The sequence below is a fragment of the Aotus nancymaae genome, unplaced genomic scaffold (assembly GCF_030222135.1).
Source record: "Aotus nancymaae isolate 86718 unplaced genomic scaffold, 86718_ANA_hifiasm-v0.15.2.pri h1tg000003l, whole genome shotgun sequence".
Lineage (NCBI taxonomy): Eukaryota > Metazoa > Chordata > Mammalia > Primates > Aotidae > Aotus > Aotus nancymaae.
This window is the reverse complement of record NW_026988414.1, coordinates 13899823-13925776: the sequence shown is the minus strand read 5'-3', so window position 1 is coordinate 13925776 and position 25954 is coordinate 13899823. Positions and strand designations below refer to the sequence as shown.

General features: G+C 32.2%; 1 long non-coding RNA gene across 1 annotated transcript in view; it reads left to right on the top strand.

Moving 5' to 3' along the window:
- LOC135274824 (uncharacterized) overlaps positions 1 to 25954 on the top strand; it is a 238276-nt gene that overhangs the window by 93335 nt on the left and 118987 nt on the right. The window contains exons 2-3 of the long non-coding RNA XR_010342554.1: positions 2464 to 2585; positions 9896 to 9954. This is a non-coding gene — a long non-coding RNA (uncharacterized LOC135274824). The remainder of the gene's footprint in view (positions 1 to 2463; positions 2586 to 9895; positions 9955 to 25954) is intronic.

Here is a 25954-nt window from a genome sequence, read left to right as displayed (position 1 = left end):
TCTAATACCCAACACAAACTCAAATATTTTTTATTGTTAGTATGTTTGACTCAGAACACAGATAAGTTCTACATCTTACATTTGTTATGTCTTTTAAATTTCTTTTACTCTATGATAAAGTCTTCTATTTTTAAAATAACATCAATTTGTTATTTGCCTTTGTTAAAATTTCACCTTCCAAATTTGCCTTACTTCTTCCTCTATTTATTTTCTCTTTTTATGTTGGTTCTATTTCTATTTTGTTGCCATTTTTCCTGGGGTTTTAAGTAGACAGATCTAGACAATTTTTAAGAAAAAGTATGATGAATTTATGTATTTCCAGTTAAAATTAAGAATTGAGCATTTTAACATATAAACCTCTGTCACGTATCGATTATGTTGGCTTTCTTGATTTCTAATTTAAAAAATACATTATTAATTATTTGCTTATACATTCATATTAATGTATATGCATGTGTATTTGTGTATATACATACATACACATACTGTATATACTATAGGTATATAATCACACCTCAAGAAAGCATCACCAATATTACTGCTAAGAAGACTACCAAATGTAGTTTAAGGATTATAGTTTATTGTCATTAGTTATATATATCATCAGAGATAAAATAGATCCAAATTCTGTGCTATAAAATCACCTTAGGTAACTTATTTCTCTGTTATAATGCCACCAACTTGATAAGCAATTTGATTTCTTTGTTAAAGAATATTTTCATTTATTTCCTTTTTAAATTAAATTTTCTTTGGTTTTCCATTCTCTTTTGAGGTATAATCAACAAATATAAATTTTATATTTTTAACATGTACAACTGGATGTTTTGATATATTTATACATTATAAAATGATTACTGCAACCAAGCTAATTAGTATTTAGTTACCTCACATAGTAACCATTTTATTTTTTTGGGTGTGAACAACTAAGATGTATCCTTTAGCAAATTTCCACTATACAGTACAGTACAATTTACTGTAGTCATCATGCTGAACAGTAGATATCCAGAACTCATTCATCTTGCCTAACTTTTTGGCTAGCATCTTCCCATTTCCCCCCTTCCCTGCCCCTGGCAATTACCATACTAGAATGTGTGTCTATGAATTTGATTATTTTATATTCCACTTATGAGTGAGACCCTGCAATATATTTGTCATTCTCTATGTTACCTGACTTATTTCACTTAGCATAATGCTTTCTAGTTTCATTTATGTTCTCATGAATAGTAGGATTTCCTTCTTTTTTAGGTTGAATTTACATATATAAAATTTTGAATTATATATATATATTTTCACATTATAGTTATATTTTCAAATAGTGTATCAAATAGTCTTTATTTATTTATTTTTTTGAGGCACCAATACGTGAATTCCATATCTTGACTGTAGTGAATAATACTGCAATAAACATGGGAGTGCAGATATCTCTTTGACATACGGATTTCAATTCCTTTGGATATATGCTCAGTAGTGGGATTGCTGGATCATATGGCAATTCAATGTTTACTTTTTTTAAAAAACATCCATACTCTTTCCATAATAGTTGTACCAATTTTCCCTTCCACCAACAGTGTACATGGGTTTCTTTTTCTCCAAACCCTTGCCAACATCGTTGTCTTTCTGATAACTATTTTAACAGGTGAGAGGTGGTATTTCACAGTGGTTTTGATCTGTATTCCTCTGATTATTAGTGATGTTGAGCATCTTTTCATGTATCTGTTAACTATTTCTACGTCTTCTTCTGAGAAATGTTCAATGAGGTCTTTTTTTCATTTTCACTTATTTATTTATTCATTTATTTTGCTGTTGACTTATATAAATTTGTTATATACCTTGGATATTAACCCCTTATCAGATACATGGTTTGCCAATATTCTTTCTCATTCTACAGGTTGCCTTTTCCCTTGGCTTATTGTATCTTTTTGTCTTCAAGTCTTTGAGGAAAAAAATTCATAAAATATTTACATGATTCCAAATGAGGAAAAGTATTTTATTATTTAGAAATATTTTATTCCTTGTCCCTCCCTCCACCTTGTTTTCTCCCTGACCCTATGCTTAAGCATCTTTATTAGATTTACTTTATCCTTCATTATGTCTCTCCCTATGTGTGTATGAATACATCTGCCTGTACACATGCGCCCACATTTGTGTTTGCCTCTTAAACATACAGAAAGTAGCTCACTTGAAATACTGATCAGCACCTGCCTTCTATTCACTTACTTAACAAGATATGTTGGAGATATTCTGTAGTTTCTATGAAGAGTTTTATTATTTGTGTACATTTGTGTAGTATGCCTTTATGGAAAGATCATGGTGTGTGTAAGCAGATTATAACTGAAGGATGCGTGGGTTGTTTTCATTTTCTTGTAATTGTAAGAAAAATAAAATGAGATGCAATAAAAGCTACATCTACATGCCATTTTACATTTCAACAGTTTAACTCATTTTTTCTTTTTATTTTTTTAGACAGAGTGTCACTCTATCACCCAAACTGGAGAGCAGTGGTGCAATCATAGCTCACTGCAGCCTCAACCTCCTGGGGTCAAGCAATACTCCAGCCTCAGTCTCTTGAGAAGCTGGAACTACAGGTATGTGTCACCACTCCTGTATAATTTTTTCTTTTTTGTAGAGATAGAGTGTCACTATGTTGCCCAGACTGGTCTCAAACTCCTAGCCTCAAGCGATCCTCCTGCCATGGCCTCCCAAAGTGCTGGGATTACAGATGTGAGCCACTGTGACCAGCCTAAGCAATTTTTGATAGAAGTTGTTGTGAATGGTTACAAAACTCACTGAATTTTCTCTTCTCCCTACCTTTTCAAATGTACCTTCCTTTCCAGGGAAGGATGTTTTCCTGCTATGCTATGTGAGCTCTATGCAAAGTCCTCTTTCAAGGTCTTTAATACAGGCAGAAATTACTTTCTCTCACCTATCTATCTAGCTATATTACATTCATCATTCATATCACACAGTGCACTTCTGCTTTTTCATATATTGTTCCATGGCCAATATATCTACTGTTGCATTCTTTCTCCTTTGAAATTGCATCACTGGATTTCTGCTCTTAGAATATAATGAGGAACCATCCCATAGTTCTGTTGAGATGTGGCATATGTCAATATCATATTATTACAGTGTTCCTGGAAAGCAAAAGTTATCACTTTTTGTATCACTCATAACTCTAATATTGGATTGATTACAGGCTAAACATGTAATAAAAAATACTGAATTGAATTAAGTAAAATTGGATTAATTCTCCTGGAATTACTTTGAGACATGATGTGGAGTTACTCTACTTTTAGCAAACATGTCTTTCTAAAACATGAAGTACAGTGGAACTTGAAAAATGGTTTCAAGATATAGCTTGACGAACAAAGAAAAAACAATAGGCATATAAACAGAGAGATGGGTCACAACACAATCCTGGCAGAGTGGGATGGGGCCAGGTGTTACTTTGGGTCTAATTTAAAGGTAATGGCATTGCTTCTCATGGGTGATATAATTAAATAAATGTATATTTTTAAAGGTTGCTAGGGAACATATGGTGTCCACAAACAACATTTCTCATTAAACAGAATCAGTGTCTAATAACAAAAGAGAAACATAAGATTTTTTTATTAATATACTTCTAAATCATAGTTTTGTTTTTACTAGTTATGGTACTTTGGATAAATTACTGATCTTTATTGAGATAAAGAAGATAGCAAGTAACTCACATTTTTGATAAGAGGATAGAATATCACCAAATATTAAAATGTGATAATCAACTATGCACATAATAATTTAATTGTAGAAGTGAAGAATTAAAATCAAGAATGGTGGAATGATTTTGATCACATCACAAAGAGTGAGTGACAGTTTTGGAACTTGAACTCAATTTATTTATTTCAGATTCAGTTGCATATCTACTAGAACCTAAATATTTCACTATAGTGTTTTCTAGGACCCATTATTGATGGGGTACTTTTGCGCTGCCTCCCTCTACTAATTATGGTAAACTGACACTCTATATATAGCAACTTTGGACTTGTCTGCTACATTTTTCTGGAACTAGCATAATTTTTTTTGTTTTTGAGCTACTTGATGAGGAATATTTTTTTCTTCAGTTAGAACCTGAACTTTGACCTGCAACTTCATTGAATATGGACCCAAAATTATCACTTCCAGAGTGATGACTTGTAATCACTTCAAGCTATCAACCCTGAAGTGAAAAGCTTTTCATCTCATAACTTGTTCATGGAGTCAAGTGGTCGTTCCAAATCATATTTTTTAAATTATGTTTAAGAAAGCTAGTATAGCATTCCTAAACCCATCAGGCTTCCAAGTCTCCATTGTCAGCTCCTGAAGTAACTAGAAAACCTGCCAAATCTGACCTTCTTTAAACAACATTCCTCTGTTTTTTCCAGAGGAAAACTGTAAAGATCAAGTCACAGCTGCCTGTATTACCTAATTAAACAAGTGTAAGAAGGCCGAGAAAGGTCAGGTTGTCAAAAATCATTGCTGTATCTTTACTGGATTGTATTTAAAGACTGATTGCTGCAAAGAAAATAACTCAATAAGGTGTATGAGACTGGAATAGTAAATAAACTCAAGGGTCAGACTTCTGCTTGGAACATAGCAAAAGATTTGGAGATAAAAACCTAGGAAACAAACCAAGGGAAATGAAGGGGAACGAGTGTGTGGTGAGTAAAACAAACAGCTGATATTTATATGGAAGAAGTTCCATGGGCTAAGTTCAAAGAGGAAACAGGAAAAAATTATAGATGAGAATTTATTGACTTTATTTTTTTCTTTTTAAATTCTGGAGCAAAAAATATAGGTGTGTGTGAGATGGTGCAAGAGGAGGCAACTGTGATTATGTGATAAAGCTAAAACAGAAGAAAGGGAAATTAAATATTTTAAATCACTGAAACACATTTAGTCAGGTGTAGAGAATGTTTTACTCAACTATGCAGACTCAGAACTTCCTAGGTTGCATGTTGTTTATTTGAGGGGCCTTATAGGCATCTTCTTTCTCGTCTACCCATCCTTTCAATATGAGTTGAAGTTGTAGAGACCTCTAAAGAGCTTACCCCAAGGAAACTAAAGAACAAAACCATTGCTCAAAATTAGCAGTTTCTTCATTGAGAAAGGAAGTGGAAATAGTCTTTTTTTTTCCTCAAGTCTACTTTCCTTTTGAAATATTGTAGACATGGGCCTACTGGGAAATTCTGTGTTCTAGTTAGCATCTGAGTGTAATTTTCAGTTCAGTAAACTTTGGTCTATTTTTTAACTCTCTCCTGAATCTCTGAGGATGTTGTATAATCTGAAAGGCAGGCTCTGTGGCCTCTGGGAATGAACTGCTTGTATTTGGTAAGTGAACTGAAGTATACATGTATGTGTTATTTAAGAAAACCTATATATTCAAAGAAAAAATATACAAAGGCATAACTTCCTAAAACTAATAGGCATGTATGTAATGTATGCATGTGTGTTTGTGCATCTGTGTATAATTAAAGTATTTTTCAAATATAATTTATCAAAAGTCCTCAGGTCTTTTTTTCTCAATGATATCATTTAAATATTTATGAGATAAGCTATAATGGAATCTATAACTTGTAATAAAACAGAATACATTTTTATTACTGTGACAGATGAGAATTCAATTTCTCCCTCAATCCTCAGAATGGCATGGATGCCATCTCACCATGAACAACTGACAATGCATTTAAATAGTGCACCATTGCAAGTATAATTGCAATTTGTTGTAATTTCTGCTTAAATTCCTCCCTGACACAGTTGATTTATTTTGCAAATCAGTGCATCTAGAGGGTATACTGTGTCGCATTATGGGCCTTTGATATAGAACCTTTGTTTTATAACAGGGAAAATAATTAGCTTTTGGATAAGCTTGAGTTGTGATGTCAGGCGCTATCCGTGGTGCTGAAAGAAGTTATTAGCGCTGAGCTAATGAAGGCACTCAGCCAGGCTCTGCCACCTTACTAATTTGTCTCTTTGGGATTTTAGTAAAATTAAAAATGAGATAAGCACAAAATAGGATAAAATTTATAGGAAAACTAGTAAACTTGTTGATAGAATATGCTGAGACCCCGATAAAGCCAAATTTAAAAGAAATTTTTATTTATCAAGATGTTTGCCATTCAAACACTAATTTCCTTAGTGTTGCAATAAAATTGCTTAGATATATTTTAATTAACTTTTATATAGGTTTCTCCATGTGAAATCTTACAGCTTTTTGGAAATAATCAGCAAGTAGCAATGTCAGCATTCGTCGTAAGCCAAATAAGGCTCTAATTTTAGGATACTCTCTTTGAGACTACAAAGTAGACTTGTATCAAAGGCAAATATTATATGAGAGGTAGTGTTAAGTGACTGATTGTTGGTTTTTAACTGTAATATTTCACCTAAGAGTAACCTGTGCTTTTCTATCTTTATCCTATGAAATTGTTAAAATAAAATCTAATTGCTGAATACCTATGGCTCCCTTTCTCCTGATACTTTGGAATTTGTTTGCATTGCAACCAATAGCATGTTTAACTTGATGCTGGTTATGGGAGCATTTAGGCTCAGCTCTAAACAAGATCATCACCACCTGGTTATTTTCTACTCGTATTAGGTTATAAAATAGCACTCAGGTATATAACAGTAATCACAAAGCTGTGATGCTGGGAAAAAATAATCACGTTAAATTGACCTTCATGAATAACAAGTGACGTTCCATTTCGCTTCATTTCTGTTCATTTTAAAACCAGCATTAGCTTTTCTGGCACATAATTTTTCATTGTTTGCTGAACAGAGCTCTATTAGAATGATTCACTGTCTTTAATATTAGTGATTATGGTCCATTTCAATTACACAGTGTGTTATATAGTTTGTTGTATTGCTCTCTATATCTCTGCTATTTGACTCTGCTGAGAAGGATTAAATGTAGAAGTGGTGGTAAGAAGTTGGGGTTCTGTGGGTGGTAACGAACCCCTATGAACATTTACTAAGTAATGTGTAGAAAGTTTTATGTATAAGTAATCTTTTCAAAATTTCAAGACATCAGAATGAGATACCTTTTCATGTCACTTGATATTAATACCTGAATTATCTCTCTTTTTTTTTCTCCCTACACACACACACACACACATCAACTTCATGGTGATATAAAGATGTAATTTACATGTAATAAAAGTGTCTAATTTAAATATACATTCTGAAGAGTCTGATAAAAGTTTACTTTATAACACCACCCTGCCAAGCCAATAAAATGCTTTAATTATAGCCAAAATATTCCTTTATTCTTTTTCAGTCAGTCTGTCATATGATTAACCCCAGGTAAACCATGCTATTATTTCTATCACAATTAATTTTGACATTTTCATAACTCTATAAAAATGGAATAATAGAGAATGTACGTTTTTATGCTTGGCATATTTGGAAGACAAATTCATGTTGTTGTAATTTTGGGGTAATTTGTTTTATAGCTTAGTTGTATATCATTGCATGAATATACTATAATTTGATTAAACATTCATGAGTGATAGACACAGGGTTATTTCCACTTTGTGGCTATTTTGAATAAAGTGGCTATAAATATTTTGCAATTTGTGTGTGTGGACATATGTTTATATTTGTTGTGAGTAAATACCTAGGTCTCCAATAGTTGAGTCATATGGTAAAGATATGTTTAACTTTGAGAAATGAGAAAAATGTGATTCATGGTATCGTTTCCAACCATATTAGCTTTATATGACATTTCTAAATGTTACACATCATAATCAACACTTGGTATTGACAGAATTTTAAATTTTAGTTTATCTAGGGATGTGATGGTAATTTGCTGTGATTTTAAATTTAGTTTCCCTAATAATCAATGATGAAAAGTTTTTCATGTGCTTATCAGTCATTATATTATCTTCTTTTGTAAACTTTATATCATTTTCCCACATATGTGAGGTTGTTTATTCTTACTTCTGAGTTGTAAGAATGTTTCTATTATCTTCTCCATGAAATTCCATTGTTAAATATATATAATTGCAATATTTCCTCAAGTACCCAGGTTTTCTTAAAAAAGTAACAGTATCTTCAGATGAAGTCCAATTTAATATATCTACTATTAGTTCTTCCTGTATTCTAAGAAAGATTTGCCTATATCAAAATTGCAAATTTTATTTTATTTTACCCTGTTTTTATGTGTGCTTATACCCAAGAAACATCACCACAGCCAAAATAGTGAAATGCTCATTGTCCCCCAACATTTCCTCATACTTTATTGTATTCTCTTGCTTCTGCCCATCTGGAAGCCTACCTACCTGCCCACAGACAACTAATGATATGCATGCTATCACTATGAATTAGTTTGCATTTTATTAAAATGGACAAAAATTGAATTAAGCAGTAAATATTCTTTTTTTGTCTGATTTAGTTTACTCAGTGTAACCTTGAGATTCACTTATGTTGTTTTATGTATCAATACTGTATTTTTGATGTGTATTATTCATTTATTTTATTGTTGAATAGTATCCCATTGTATAAGTAAATTACATCTTGTTTATCCATTCACCTTTTGATGAATGTTCAGGTTGCCTGTTGCAAATAAAGTTGTTGTAGACATGTGTATTCAAGTATCTGATGGACAAATGCTTTGTGTTCTTTTGGGTAAACAATTAGGACTAAAACACCTGGGTCACATGGTAGGTATATGTTTAACATTTTTTAAGAAACTGCCAAACCGTTTTCTAAAGCATTAGCACCATTTTATATGCTGTCCAGCAGTATACAAGAATTTTACATTTTTACTACCACTAGTATGGCCAGTCTTTGTAATGCGTAGAGCTATCACATTGTGATTTTAATTTGCAATTTCTTAACAACTTATGATATTAAGAATCTTTCCTTGTGCTTACTTCCTGTCTATATCTCTTCTTTGATGTGTTTCTTCAAATCATTTGCCTCAAGTTTTGCAATCTTCAGGTTTTCCCATCTGGCTGGCTGGGAACAGGTGTTATGCCTGTTTCTGTGGCTGCAGGTAGTTTCCTTAGTTAAGTGCTCTGATAGCACTGTTCTAAATACTCCAGGGTGACTCTGCAAATTTTCAGAACTCCATTTCAGTACAATTGTCTCCTCTGTGGTAATGTATTAAGTGTTGTATTCTACTTGAACTCTTCCAGCTCTTCTCAATTCTGAGTCCACTAGGCTACCCCTGTTTTCCCTCTTTTTGTCTCATGTCCTGGAAATTCCCAAGCCAATAAACTGGTTCAACTGTAGGGCTCAACTCATTGATTTCCCTTATCTTGGAAATTGCTCTCTTTTGTTGCCTCATGTATTAAAAAAACACTGTTTCTAGTATTTTTGGTTCATTTGCTTGTTTTTGTTCTTTTAGTCAGGAGGGTAAATCCAGTATTTGTTACATCATCTTAAATCAAATGAGAAGTCACAATATAATTATTTATTTTTCTTACCTTGTTCTCAGGCTAGGAACTCTAGTACAAAATTGAATTGAAGAAATAATAATGGAGAACTTTGCATCTATTCTTAGGGAAAAAGTATTTAATTTTTTCTCACTCTATTTTTTAGTTGCAGGATTTTTGTATATATTCTTTATTAATTTAAAATAATTTTGTCTATGTTTAAGTTGCTCAGAGTTTTTCTCCTGAATGAATATTGATTTTTATCAAACCATCTTGTGCATCTGTTGAGACAATTATGTGATTTTCTATGTTCTATTAATATGGTAAAATACAGTGATGAATTTCCAAATGTTAATCCAAACCTTGGATTCCTAGGTAAACCATATTTTGTCATGCTGTAACATTGTTTTTATTTATTGCTAAGTTTAGTTTGCTAATAATTTGCTAAGTATTTTTGCATCTTTGTTTTAAGTGACATTGACTTACAGTTCTGTTTTTGTTTTTAGAATGTCCTATGTGCTTTTGGTATCAACATTATGCTGAACTCATATGAGAGAAGCAAAAGGTAATTTCTTCCTCCATTAGCTCAAAGAATGTGTGTAAGAATACTATTTCTTCCTTAAATGTTTGAGAGAATTTACCCATGAGTCATGAGGGTCATGCAATTTTCTATGATAATTTTAAATTATAAATTAAAATTTTCATATTTTTTTCTTGTGTCTACTTTGGTAACTTGTGTCTCCCCTAAGTAGTTTGTCCATTTCATGAAAGTTGTCAAATTTTTTGGCATAATGTTATTCACAGTATTTCCTTATTTTACTTTTAAAATGTGTGGGAACTGCTCTTATTCCTGTTGAATATTTGAACATGTGTGTGTTTTCTGTTTTGTTCTTGAGCAGTATAATTAGTCTTTTTTTCTTGTTTTATCGAAATTTTCAAAAACCAGTTTACATTTTTTTATTTTTTTCTATTTTTGATCTCTCTCTGCTTAGTTAATATCCACTTTATTTGTATTTCTTATCTTCTATTTATTTTTATATGAATTTGCTGTTTTTTTCTCTAGTTTCTTATATTGGATGCTTAGATAATTTGAAATTGTTCTTTTCTATTACTGGAATTTAAAGCTAATACTCTTATTCTAAGCTCTGCGCTATCTGCATCTCAAAAATGTTGTATATCGTCTTTATATTTCTATTCAGTTTCAAATTTTTTTCAAATTCTCATGTGCTTTCTTTTTGGACCATGAGTTATCTATAACTGTGTTTTTGATTGCCATATCTGGAGGATTCTCTAGTTATATTTTTGTTATTAATTTCTGATTAATTCCATTTCATCACAGAGCATGCTTTGAATAATTCCAACCATGTAAAATATACTGAGATGTTTAATGAGTTAGCAAATGGTTTCTTTCTTTAAGTGTTTCACATGTTTAATTAAGCCTTATCTGTTTAATTTTGTTTTTGTTGAATTTCCTTTTTGTTTTTGGTTATGAAGTCTTTGCCTAAGCCAAGGTCTAAAAGAGTTTTTCTGATGTTATCTTCCAGAATTTTTATGGGTTCAGGTCTTAGATTTAAGTCTTTCATTCATTTTGAGTTGATTTTGAAACAAGATGAGAGATGAAGATCCAGTTTCATTCTTCTACACAGGATTTGCCAATTATCCTAGCACCATTCATTGAATAGGGTATCCTTTCACCACTTTATGTTTTTGTTTGCTTTGACAAAGATCAGTTGGCTGTAAGTATTTGGCTTTGTTTCTGGATTCTCTATTCTATTCCATTGATCTACATGCCTGTTTTTATACCAGTACCATGCTGTTTTGGTGACTATAGCTTTATAAGATAGATTGAAGTTGGGTAATTTGATGTCTCCAGATTTATTCTTTATGCTTACTCTTTCTTTGGCTATGCAGGCTGTTTTTGTGGTTCCATATGAATTTTAGGAGTGTTTTTTTCTAGTTCTGTGGAGAATGATGGTGGTATTTTGATGTGTATTGCATTGATTTTCTAGATTGCTTTTGGCAGTATGGTCATTTTCACAATACTAATTCTCCCATCCATGAGCATGGGATAGGTTTCCATTTGTTTATGTTGCCTATGATTTCTTTTACCTCCTTAGGTATATTTCTAAGTTTTTTTTTTTTTTTTTTGGCAGCCATTGTAATAATGGATGAATTCTTGATTTGATTCTCAGCTTGGTCACTTTTGGTGTATAGCAGAGTCACTGATTTATGTACATTAATTTTGTATCCTGAATGCTTGCTGAATTCATTTACCAGTTTTAGGAGCTTTTTAGGTGGGTCTTTAGGGTTTTCTAGGTATACAATCATATCACCAGCAAACAGTGACAGTTTGACTTCCTTTCTAGTGATTAGGATGTCCTTTATTTCTTTCTCTTGTCTGATTGCTCTGGCTAGGACTTCCAGTGCTATGCTGAATAGTAGTGGTGAATAGATGGGACTTAATTAAACTAAAACGTTTCTGCTTAGCAAAAGAGATAATCACCAGGGTTAACAGACAACTCACAGAGTGACAGAAAATCTTTACAACCTATACAGCTGACAAAGGACTAATATCCAGAATCTACAAAGAACTTAAACAAATCAACAAGAAAAAAAAAATCCCATAAAAAAGTGGCTAAGGACATGAATAGACAATTCTCAAAAATAGATATAGAAATGGCCAACAAACATACAAACGAATGCTGAATGTCACTAATAATCAGGGAAATGCAAATGAAAACCATGATGTGATACCATCTTACTTTTACAAGAATGGCCATAATAAAAAAAATAATTTAAATTGATGTTGGTGTGGATGTGGTGAAATGAAACACTTTTCCACTGCTGGTGAGAATGTAAATTAGTACTATGGAAAACAGTGTGGAGATTCCTTAAGAACTAAAACTACCATTTGATCCAGCAATTCCACTACTGGGTATCTACCCTGAGGAAAAGAAGTCATTGTACGAAAAAAGATACTTGCATATGAATGATTATAGTAGCACAATTTGCAATTGCAAAAATAGGAAACCAGCCCAAATGCCCATCAATCAACAATTGAATAAAGAAATTATGGTATGTATAAACAACAGAATACTACTCAGTCATAAAAAGGAATAAAATAATGACCTTCACAGTGACCTGGATGAAATTGCAGACCATTATTCTAAGTGAAGTAACTCAGGAATGGAAAACCAAACACTATATGCTCTAACTTGTAAGTGGGAGCTAAGCTATGAGGATGCAAAGGCATAAGAATGATACAGTAGACTTTGCAGACACCAGGGAGAAAGGGTGAGAGGGATATGAAGGATAAAAGACTACACACTGGGTACAGTGTATACTGCCCAGGTGACTGGTGTACCAAAATCTCAGAAATCACCACTAAAGAACTCATTCATGTGACTGAACACCACTTGTTCCCTAAAAAACTATTGAAATAAAAAATAAATTTTTAAAAATGTGCATTCTGTAGTTATTGGGTAACATTCATTATCAAGTACATAAACATGTTTTTTGATATTATTTAAATATTTTTATTTTTAATGATTTTTAAATCTATTAATAATTACTAATAACATGTTAAAGTCTGAGAGTATAATTGTAGATTTGTTTATTTCTCCCTTTAGTTTAATCCATTTTTTTATGTTTATTGAAGATCCTTAGATAGAGATATTCTTATATCTACTTGATAAATTGGACTTTATGAGATTATGGACACCTTTCTTTATCTATGATAATATTCCTTGATCTGTAGTCCCTTTTGTCTGATTTTAGTATATCCATTCCAGCTTTTTATAGTTAATGTTTACATGATACATATTTTATATCATTTTATTTTAAGTTACCTGTGAATTTATCATTTGTGTATTCTTGTAGAATGCATGTAGTTGAATATGAATATTTATTATATCTAATATTGTTTGTCTTTTGATTTGTGTTTTAATTCATTAACATTTCATGTAATTATTGATATTATTGGGTTTAAGTCTACCATCTTGCTATTTTTCTCATTTTTCTATTCTTTCTTCATTTTCTTGCCTTATATTACATTGTTTTATTTAATTTTAACTTACTTTATTAGATTACTTAATATAAGTAAATAAATATGTAGCCTGACATAACTCTTTATTTTCATTGTTTGCTGTAAGGTTTGTAATTGTGTGTTTATGTGTGTGTGTGTGTTTATCATAATCGACTTTAAAATATTATACCAATTAATATATTAGAATCTTAATTTATAATACTTGAATTTCTCTCTTTGTGTCCTTTGTGATATTATTTTTATACATGAACTTATGATAAATCCCACAATACCTTACTATTAGCCTATGCTTTAGGCAGCTAATTATCTTTTTAAAGATATCAAAAAGTAAAAAAGAAAATTATTTTATATCTAAATAAAGTATTTATTATTTTGATGACCTTCTGATGTTGAAATATTTTCTCACCTTGTTGCATATCTGGTGAAGAATTTTCTTTTACTTTACTTTCTATTGTAGTTCTGTTGAGGGGAAAAAAATAACTCTCAGCTTTTGTTTGTCTGAAAACATCACCATTTAACTTTCAGTTTAGGGAAGTTATATTTACAGCAATCTTCTTAAAGGCAATATTTGTAAGGTATATTTTTAAAGGTATTCTTTTTCCTTCAACATTTAGAAAATATTATTTGATTACTTATGACCTTGCATTGTTTCTAATTATACTTCTGTTGTTAATTTTACATTTTCCTTTTTACATAATATGCCCTTACTCTCTGTGATAGTTTAAGATTTTCTTTTTATTATTAGTTTGGAAACTTGATTATTATATGCCTTTGTTGTTTGTTTGTGTGTGTGTGTATCTTGCTTGAGGTATATTGTGCCTCTTCGTTCTAGATATTGTTTTTAATCAAAGATGCAATATTTAATGTTTTGCTTTTTCAAATATTTTGTGAAAACATCCTTCTTCTAGGATTTAAGTATAAAACTGCTTGATATTCACCACACAAATATCTACAACATAATGATAAAGTAGTAAACAATAATATTCATGACATAAATATAAATATTGGTCTCTTACATCTTATTTATTTTCAAAATTTTTCTTTATGAGCTTATGTTTGGATTGACCATATAGCCTATTTCATTGATCTTTTCTTCCTTGGACTAAAATATTCCATTAAACCTATCCTTTTACATTTTCATTTCAGATTTTATATTTTTCCATTCTACTATTCCCATCTAGTTTTTATGAAAGTTTAAATTTTTTTTAGCAATATTCCTTATCTCTTTGCTCATTAAATACATTTTTCCTTCAAATTCTTAAGCATCTCTGTGTTATCTGTACAATAACTGTGTCAAAGTTCTTGACTCTAATTTTAACATCTCTAACATCTCTGGTTTGGTTCTTAGTGAGTGTATTTTCCCTCATTTGGCCATTGTTTTCTACTTCTTCACATATCTACTTATTTTTTGACTGTATGAAGAACATAGAAATCCATCTTCTCTGAGATTCTGGATTTTGTGGTTTTCTTTTAGAGAGTGCAGAATTTTCTTCTGGCAGGTAATTAATTTTCTCATGTCTGAGCTTTATCCTCTGAAGATGGGTGCTGGCCTTTTTATTTTAGGTGGGTCTAGAAATATTCTTATTTCAGGGTTAAATTATTCTCCTTCCTCAGTTGTGGCCCCTTTAGTGTCTTAATTAAACACCTAAAATATTCTATGAGATTCATCCACTCTGGTTGACCAGAATGCCTGTTTTCAAACACTGTGTAACCTCTGAACCCCTGGTCATCTCACAGCTCCCCAGTATTTGTCCTCTGATAGGTCTTGTAGAGTCTGACCCTCTGCATTCATGGTTTTGAATTTATGGTCCCCAGTACACGTTCTGGGAATTCTCTGTGCAGCTTCTTTTCACCGCTACCCCTTCTTACAAATTCGATCTACCTCAGCACTCTTACACCCTGTTCATTCCATCTCACATCATTGGGTCTGCTTGTGCTTTACCTGTTGTACCACAATCAAGAAATTTCCTTCCATACCAAAGCTGGGGCAACTATGAGGACCCTTTCCTCATGAATCATAAGCTTGTTCATCCTATTAAGCAACATTTGAAAACTCTCATTTTATTTATTTTGTTTAGCTTTGTAGCTGTTTTGGGAAAGAAGACTGATTTAGTATCAGTTACTCCATCAAGGCCTAAAGCAGCCACGTGAGTTTTGAAATGTGCCAGAATACTTCCAGGTTGGAAGCTTATACTTCTAAAATATCATGTCCTCCCCCTTCCATGTTCATTGCTTCAAGTTGTACTCTTTTGAATATGACAATAATTGCAAATCAGCTTTAATTTCTTATAGCAATCATGGATTTCATGTAAAGTACATAAAAAGATGATTTAACCTCTGAGACATAATGCTGAAGACAGACAATGAGGAAGAATAACAGAGAGTATTTTTTTTTTTGGTCTTAAAATCACATAAATAAACTTCAATTTGATGTAAATAGCTCTAGACTTGAAACAGGCTACAGCAATTTAAAATCATGAGATTTTAGATTCTTTTTTCTTTAAGTGACCATTAAGTGATTGATGAAAACACATTATTTAACTGATTTGAGCATGCATGTTTCTAAGAAGGTCAGAAGCTTTGCACAGACCTTATCCTGACCTTTTAGTGTGTGAACCTTGACATTCAGTCTTATTGGGAACAAATTGTCTCTTGAGCATTCTACTTAATTCAATTTCCATCTGTTTTAAAAATATAATAACAACATTTCTTGAGATAATTCAGTTATGATCCCATCAGAAGTGTAGAAGTAACAGCCAGACTTAGGATGAAAAATAAAATCATATAAAATTCAAAGACCTAATTGACACCAGTTCTCTCTCTCTCTCTTTCACACACATACACACACACACACACACACACACACACATACATACACACATGCACATGTACATGCACCATGGGCTTTTCCATTATTTTCTAATTTTAAAAATGGAGATTTTTTCTTTTTTAAAAAAGCCTAATCTAGTTTGTGTTAGAATTACTAGACTCAATATTATATAAATGAATGCTAGAGGAAAATGATAATATTATTTCCAAATTTTAATACTAGTACTGCCAATATGCGACCCATTGACCAGATGTAAGTACTTTGTTGTATTCAAATACTATATTACATTCTTACTATGCACACATTCAGTTATAGAGAAACTTCTTTGGTACTTCATTTCACCCTCCTAAAAATCCTGTTAGCAATTGTATCTATCTACATCTTACACCCCAGTTATATTAAGAAAATTGGCCAAAGTTATATCACTGGAGAATGGTTGAAACTAAGTTGGAAACTAAGTATTTAGATGTCAATACTATTAACTTTTAAAATATGTCATAATTTGCTCTTTCAGTTTAAAAAACACAGTGAAACTACATCAGAATTAGTGAATGGAGTATTTCATGGGTAATTCAATAATGTCCTGATCTTGATAAATTTTGCAACCTCAAATGGGCTGGCAAAAAATTTGGAGTATATTTACCTTGGTTTTGAGTAAATCATTCTAACTTCACTAATAATATTTAAGGTAGGCCTGTGTTGCTAATGAATGATGTTATGGTTACAGGACAAAGAAATAGTTGCATCCGAATTTTATTTTTTCTCTGTTTGTTCAAAGGATTCCCCAAATGGTAAACACAGCAAAGATAATGGCAAATGAAATCCAAACTACTTTTAATTACTTGCCAAGCTCCTACCTAAAAAGCCAATGAAAATGATTACAACAGTCTGTGGAGTGGCAGATACTTTAACTTAAATGCTAAAATTTAAAATGCACCAGACTTGAGGGACTCTCTACTCTCTTAAGTTAAAACCCAAACATGCACTTCTGAAAATTCATCAGAGATAAAAAAGTACATGTTATGATCTGAATGCTTTTATCCACCTCAAAGTTCACATGTTGAAATTCTACCCCTCAAAGTGATGGTTTTAGGTGCAACCTCTGGGAGGTGATTAGGTCACTAAAGTCGAACCTTCGTGAATGGGATTTGTTTTCTCATAAAAAAGACCCCAGAAGTATATTCAGTGTTCTCATGTGAGGATATGGCAAGAAGGCACTATCTATGAACCAGAAAGTAGACCCTCACCAGACACTAAATCTACTGAAAACTTGATTGTGGACTTTGCAGCCTCCAGAACTGTGGGTAATGCATTTCCATTGTTTATAAGTTACCCAGTTTATGGTATTTTGTTGTTGTAGCCTGAATGGACTAAAACAGTGCATGAATGTGTAACCAGCCAGCTTAAGAAAAATAATATGAGACTTTTAGGGGAGACTTTGTGGCATTTTACATATTTTGATGGATGCATGAGAAAAAAGACTAGCCTCTTGGAAATGGCATTTAAATAATCAGTGACCCTTCTCTTTATTAAATATGACTGAATCCCATTCTTAGAATATGATACATCATATCAACAATTCTTGATAAACTAGAGATTTAATGAATAATTGAAAAACAAATATATTTTCCTTTATATAGGCTTTCAAGGTTGGATATGAAAAAGAAAAATTAATGAAAATAATAACATTCCCAAATGGAATTTACAGAATTCATAAACTACCAGTAACATTTATTACATAATCAAAGAAAATACAAACAAACTACTTATTTCACTTCAGATATGGTAGAACAGTGAATCCAAATATGATCAGATCATCATCTATCAAATATATGTTACATGAAATGTAATCAAGAACTCTGAAATTTTACTTAATTTTATTTCTAGAAATATCTAATTAATTAAATACCTTGGTGCCAACATAGCTCACTGCAGCCTTGAACTCCTGGGCTCAAGTTATCCTCCCATCTCAGACCCCTGAGTAGCTGGGATTACAGATGTCTTAATTGCCAATATGATAGTATTAAGCAGTAGGGCCACTGGAGGGTGATTAAGTTAAGAGAGCACAACCTTCATAATAGGCATCAGTCAACTTATAAAAGAGGTACAAGAGAGCTGTTTGCCCTTCTGCCATGTAAGAACACAGTAGGAGACGCCATCTATGCAGCATAGTGTGAATCAGATAGATTCACCTTCACCAGATAGCTATTCTACTTGTATCTTGACATTGAACTTCCCAGCCCCCAAAACTGTGAGAAATTAATTTCTATAATTTATAAATTACCCAGTCTATTTTGTTATATCAACCTGGATGAACTAAGATTATATTTACATGTATATACAATGTATACGTGTGTGTGTGTGTATATATATATATAAACATATGCACATACAATGTATACATATATATATAAATGTATACACACATATATATGGAAATAATATTCTTCACATATGTCTAGGAAAATCTCTTAGAGAACTGAAAAATACACACACACACATATTAACACACACACACACACGCACACCCCCCGTGCTTATAGACAGTAGAATGTTTTAAGAAAGAGCTATGATGTCTAGTATGAAAGCAAATGAGAAGATACTATTCTTATTTAGGAGATATAAAAATAACAAAATAGTTAAAAATGACTGAATTAGGAAGGAGAGAGAATGCCATGGACTGATTCATTAAGAGATATGCTTGAAAGTTTGCAACCTTCACAAACTTTTGTTTCTTTAATGTAAGCAGTTAGCTTTCTGATTCTCATATTCCACATACCCACAAATAAGAGTAAAAACTTTATTCTGTATTATCAAAACAAAAATAAATGTGGATGGAATTTAAAAGCAAAAGATGCTACAAAGATGTTAACTACATGATGACATCAAAAAGCCAAAGAAGTTGATGTTGAATAAGACAAAGGGCAAAATGTGATGTAACAGATACTGTCAACACCCTACCAAGCTCTCCTTGGATTCTTCATGGAGGTTCTGTGTGCTCTGCTCTGCCTTTTGTGTGATTTCTTTCTAACAGTGAGCACCTGTGACTAATTTTGAGGCTGACTGTTGCATTATCACAGCACTTGCTTGGAAGGTGCAGATACTCAAAAGTATTAGAAAGTCTTTATCTGCCTGTGACTGCTCTTAGCTAATGACTCACTACTGTATGAGTTTCAATGCCCAGCTCCTTGGCCACAAGTACAAGAATTCCAATAATAAGTTACACAAGCCCCAGGGGCTACCCTCAAACATTCTTCCTTGAAATTGCTCAATTGCTTTGCATACTCTTCTGCTCTGTCCTAATCTCCTATTACCTTACTAGATTTTTCTGGCAAGTCTTCTCATGAGGAGATAGTTATCTCAGTGTCTTCTTCTGGGAAACTCAAAATAAGTTAGATGATGATTCCTCTTATGATATATCACTTTATGGTTTTCTTTATTATATTACTTTACCTTCAATTCATCTTGTGAGGTGTTTATTTCAAAAATGGAAAAGGTGAACTTCTAAAGGTTAAGTAATTAACCTGATATCATACAGCCATTCAAGTGCAAAGTCAAAACTTAAAATTGAACGTTTCTCAGAATGTTAGAATATATATATATTTTTTTTCAGTGACATCCATCCAAGTGTATATTATTACAGAACACTTTAGTTTGCAAGATAGTTCCTCTTGTTTGATGAGAAAATCTGGGCTTATTATCAAACACCACGGAGATATAAGATAAAAACAACAATTTTAGGGAAAGATACATCTATTTTACTTGCCTATAATATCTGGAGATGTAAGATACTGTGAAATAAAGTTTTTAACAAATTGTCTTATTTGTTACTGTCAATTTGAATGATCCTAAAATAAAAAAAAACATAGATAAATTACATTTCACCAAGAGACTATAAAATCATCCGTTTTAAGTATCACTCTATCCAATCTGATGGACACTTAAAATATTACCTCTAGTGATTGCATTTGAAAGAAAATTACTTGAATATTTTAATATTTTATAAGTTTAGAAGTAATAAACTGAAAAGCTAAAATCATTGGTTAAATAAATGGAATACTTGGTTACAAAAACAAATGTTAACACAGATGTTTTTTTCTTAATATTCTGAATATTGATGTAAACTGACTGTCTACCATTGAAAAAATTTACCAGTTATGCTTACCTGGCTGTTTTCCTGCAATATAAGTGGGAGGCAGAGGGCCTTAGTTTTGTCTGTTTTGCTAAGAGCTCTTGAATTCTACAGAATATCAAGAGTAAAAGGAATATGGTCCCTGTGCCAATTGTTTAAGCTCTACAGTAATCAGAAATATACAGGCTTTTAAAAGACGCACTGATGACTCTGCCTTCAGCCAAGATAGAGTAATCGGTACTGGACTGAGTCTGTTATAGCAAAAATGAGAACTGGACAAAACGTATGAAAAAAGTATCTTCAGACATTAAACAGAATCTGATCTGTGAGCAAAGAGAAGCTCAAGTGAGCTAAATAATTGCTCCAGTTTTCTACCAAAAGTCATTTCCCCAGCTGTAGCATAAAAGAGGCACAGTTTGGTAGTCTTATTGAGATGAACACAGAGGAACGAATTTGGAGAAGCTAAAGTGGCTGACATATGTAGGGCAAATTATCGAAGTGGAGAGTACTGAATAATTTGCATAGAGTGTTCCTCAGTCTATTGCTAAATATCAATCTCTACATGTGCAGGATTAGAATCTAGGAGACTTGGCAAAGAACAATTATTGGTGATAGACCAACTACTTATAAGTCGAACAATTCCTGTAGTTCACAAACATTTTGGAGGCACCCAAGTTCTGATCACATGAAAAGAAGGGACCATTATGAATACTTGGAGCATTCTTTAAAGTACCCAGAAAGCCCAATACTTAAGATTAGGAATAAACTACCCTGAAGTAAAGGCATTTGGTGGGAAAATACTGGTTTAATATCAAACACCATAGATACATAAGATGAAAACGATTTTAGAGAAATATAAGTTTATTTTACTTGTCTATGATATTTGGAGACATAAGACCCTGTGAAATGTGTAGACATGCCAACAAAACTTAAAACCAGCAAATTACCTGCTTTCTTAGAAAATCTACATTGGTTAAAGAATACAATAAAATCTAGCACAAATCAGTCAGCAGCAACAAAGCAAGAAATATTAGCGATGATAAGATAGTAGATGAGCTTTAAAGTACACATTATAAATATGTGCAAATGCTTAAAGGAAACATAAATGTAATGAAAAGTAAAAAAAAAATGTAAAGACCAAGGGGGAAACATCTAAAGTTGACAAATATATATAAAATGAAAAATCACAAGGTAAGCTTAAAAACATTTAGATATTGTAGAAAATATGAGTAAATTTGAAGACATTTCAGTTGAAACCAAACAAAATAAAACACAAACAGAAACATGACTGAAATAAACTAAAAGACCTTCAGTAAACTCTGGGACAATATCAAATAATGTAACAAAAGTGTAATTGGAGTACCAGCAGAAAATGGAAGAAAAGGGAAAAGAAGCATTAAAAATGGCTTATTATTGCTAAATGTTATGAAAATACACAAAACCATGTATCCAAGTAGACCAACAGATTCAAAAGAGGGGAAACACAAAGAAAATTACAACAATAGACATAATGATTAAGTTGCTGAGTGCTAATTATAAAAAAAAAAAACAAATCGTCAAGATAGAAAGATAAAGCTTTATGGGCTTAAAGTATCGGAGAACAGAGTTTGAGATAACCTGGATTCTCTGGAAGCATGGGAACCACAGAGAGGGAAAGCACCCCTAAATAGGTATTTCAAAAATCAAAGTTTTGGCCCATTGTCAAATAATTCAGGCCCATGTGAGATCTGTGTGGGCTAGGGGAAGGAGCAGTTAGAAGCTACATGAGCTACATGAACAGAACAGAGACATCAGCAACTGCACATAAAGGAGGAGACAATATTTGCAGTTTAAATTTTGTAATATTAACTCTAGTAAAACAAAAGCAACAGCAAGAATCCTCCCAAGGAGATAACAGAATTCAGAACCACTGTGATTTATTTTATGTAATGCCCAGTTTAATTTTCAACCCAAAGTATTAGACACAGTAAGATTCTGGACACTGTGACACATTTCAAGAAAAATTAAAATTCAGTCAATAAAAAAATGAGTGTGATTCAGATCAGTGATGAGATTGATACAATAAATAACTACAAAAATTAGTAAAAATATGTGAAGAATAGGTGAAGGGGAGGAAGGCAGCAAATCACACTGCCACGTATGCACCTATGCAACAATCTTGCATGTTCTTCACATGTACCCCAAAACCTAAAATGCTATAAAAAAAATGTGAAGAAAAATATGGTTTGTATCTGTGTGTAAACATATAGGTATTCTAAGAATTAAAGCTAATTTAAACAATAAAAATTTTAAAGCTCAAAATGTAAGCAAGTTTATCAACATATTGTGTCTATCAGAAGAAAAGGACTAGTGAACTTGAATAAAAATTAGTAATATTTTCATTATTGCAATCATAGAGAAAATATATATTTTTTCAAATTTTAAGTTCAAGTGTACAAGTGCAGGTTTGTTACATAGGAAAACTTTTGTCATGAAAGTTTGTTGCACAGATTATTTCATCACTCAGGTATTAAGCATAGTACCCATTAGTTATTTTTCATGATCTTCTCCACCTACTCATCCTTCACCCTCCAAAAGGTCCCAGTGTCTGTTGCTCCCCTCTATATATCCATATGTTCTCATCATTTAGCTCCCATGTATAAGTGAGAACATGTGATATTTGGTGATCTGTTTCTGTTTTAGTTTGCTAAGGATGATGGCCTCCAACTCCATCTATGTCCCTATAAAGGACATAATTTCATTTTCTTTATTATAGCTGTATAGTATTCCATAGTGTATATGTACTACATTTTCTTTATCCAGTTTATCACTGATGGCCATTTAGGTTGATTTCATGTCTTTGCTATAGTGAATAGTGCTGCACTGAACACACGCATGGATGTGTCTTTATAATAGAGTGATTTATATTCCTTTTGGCATATGCCCAGTATTGCTGGGTCAAGTGGGGTAAATATTAAAGAAAAATCAGAAATAATAAATAAATATATTCCAATTGTGTTTGAAAAACATTAACATGCAAGTTCAGGAAGCTCGACAAACATCAAGCAGGATAAACACTAAGAAAATACCTTTGCATCAAGTCAAAGTCAAAACACTGAAGTCTGAAAATAAAGAGAAAATCTGGAATACTCTGAAAAAAAAATATATTGTATAAGGAACAACACTATGATTAATAGCTGATATTGACAATTATGAAGATCGGAGAACATTGGAGTAACACATTTAGAGCAATGAAATAAAAAGTCAAAAAAATTATATACATAACAACTATCCTTTAAAAAGCAAGGTAAAATAAAATATTTTTAAATAAACAAAAATGACACGACCAGCTGTAAGTAATATTCCCTACTGTAAATTAAAGAAAAATCTCATGTCTGAAGGAAAATGTTAACAGATAGCAACTCAGATGTATATGAAGAAATGAAAAGCACTAGAAATAGTAAATATGAGAATAAATGTAAACACACGCATATATACATATACACAGAGTTCTTTTATAAATTAAGGGAAGAAAAATGCCTTATTATTTAAAGTAAAATATAACTTTTATTTTATAAAGTTTTAAAATTTAATATATATGATAATAGTTATAAGCACTGAGGTTAGGCATGGATGCATATTGCTTTCAAGCCTCTTTATTTTATCTGAAATATTTCGTTATTAACTCTAAATATATTGGGATATCTTAAAGATGCATATCATCACTTTTAGAACAACCACTGAAACGTTATGCAATAAGATGCAGCTCAATGAGCAATTGGATTATATTAAAATATCATTTACAATGGCATTAAAAACCATAAAAAATTAGAAATAAATGTAATTAAAATGCTTTATACTAAAATTTTAAAAACAATGATGACAAAAGTCAAGTAAGACCAAATAAATGGAAAGATATACTATGTGTACTACTGGCAGACCCAATATTTTAAATATAGCAGTTCTCTTGGAATTATCTATAGATTTAGAATGATTTTAATAAAAATAGCAGTAGGTTTATTTGTTGATATCAATAATTTAATTTAAAAATATATTGAAATTCAAATAACCTAGGCTATCCAAGACAATTTTGAAAAGTAACTATTTCGGGAGACTCAAACTGTTCTCATGTCTTACTATAAAACCCCATTAGTCAATGCAGCTTGATATTGGAAAGCAGTATATTCTAGAAATATATCTACATGTGTATTTGTAGGCCAATAACTTTGACTTAAGTTACCAAACAATTCAATAGGAAAAATATTTTTAACAAATTGCACAAGAGTAACTGGACGAGCATATGGGTTAAATGAATTTTGATAGCTACATCACATAATCTACAAATAATACTTTGAGGCATCATGGACCTACATGTAAAATATAAAACTATATAGAAAGTAGCAGGAAAAAAAATAGGAGAGTATCTTTTAAAATTTTATGTGGCAGCCAGCTTCTAAAATGGCTCCCAATAATTCCCATCTTCTGGTATTCACAACCTTAGGTTACCTCTTCTTGAGAGGGGATTGAATTAAGTGGCTGATTTTGAATAAACAGAATACTACCACATCGAAGATTAGATTACAAAGGAGTATAACATTCGGTTTGGCTTTTCTTGCTTGTGACCTCTGCTGAAACAAGCAGCTATGTTCTGAGGTGTTATACAGAGAGGCCACAAACTGAGACCCGCAGTCCAACAGCCTGTTAGGAGCTAATATCCACATGCCTGACCATGGTGCGAATCCTTCCTTAGCTGACCCTGGAAATGACTGCAGCCCTATCAGACCCCTGGAAGGCAGCCTTGTAAAACAACAACAACAACAAAAACTGAGCTGTGATAAGGGTCTTTGACCCTAAGAAAATCTGTATAATAAATATTTCCTTTTAGTTATAATAAATTCATTTTAGTAAATGTAAACCATGGGATAATAAATACAGCTTTTTTAAGATGCTAAGCTTTGGTGCAGTCACATAGGGGTAGATAACTAACACACTTGGAATAAGCAATTTTAGGCAGGACACAACACACAAGTCAGAAAAGAAAATAAAAGTATAGACTTCATTGAAATTTAAAAATTTTGTTTCTGAAGAAACCATTAAGAAAAATGAATAGACAGATCACAAACTGCCAGGAATTGAAACCTCAATGGGATACCACTGCTATTCACTGGTATTATTTAAAACTTAAAAGACAACATCAAATAGAAAAGGTGGAATAACTTGACTCTCATATATTGCTTCTGGGAATAAAATCATGTTAGAAATACATTAGAAAATAGTTTAGGCCAGGTGTGGTGGCTCATACCTGTAATTCCAGCATTTTGGGAGGCCAAGGCAGGTGGGACACAAGGTCTGGAGTTCGAGAACAGCCCGGCCAACATGGTAAAACACTGTCTCTGTTAAAAATACAAAAATTAGCTGGGCATGATGGCATGCCTGTAATTCCAGCTACTTGGGAGGCTGAGGCACGAGAATTACTTGAACCCAGGAGGCAGAGGTTGCAGTGAGCCGAGATTGTGCCACCGCACTCCAGCCTGTGTGATGAAGTGTTTTGAGACTCTGTCTCAAAACAAAACAAACAG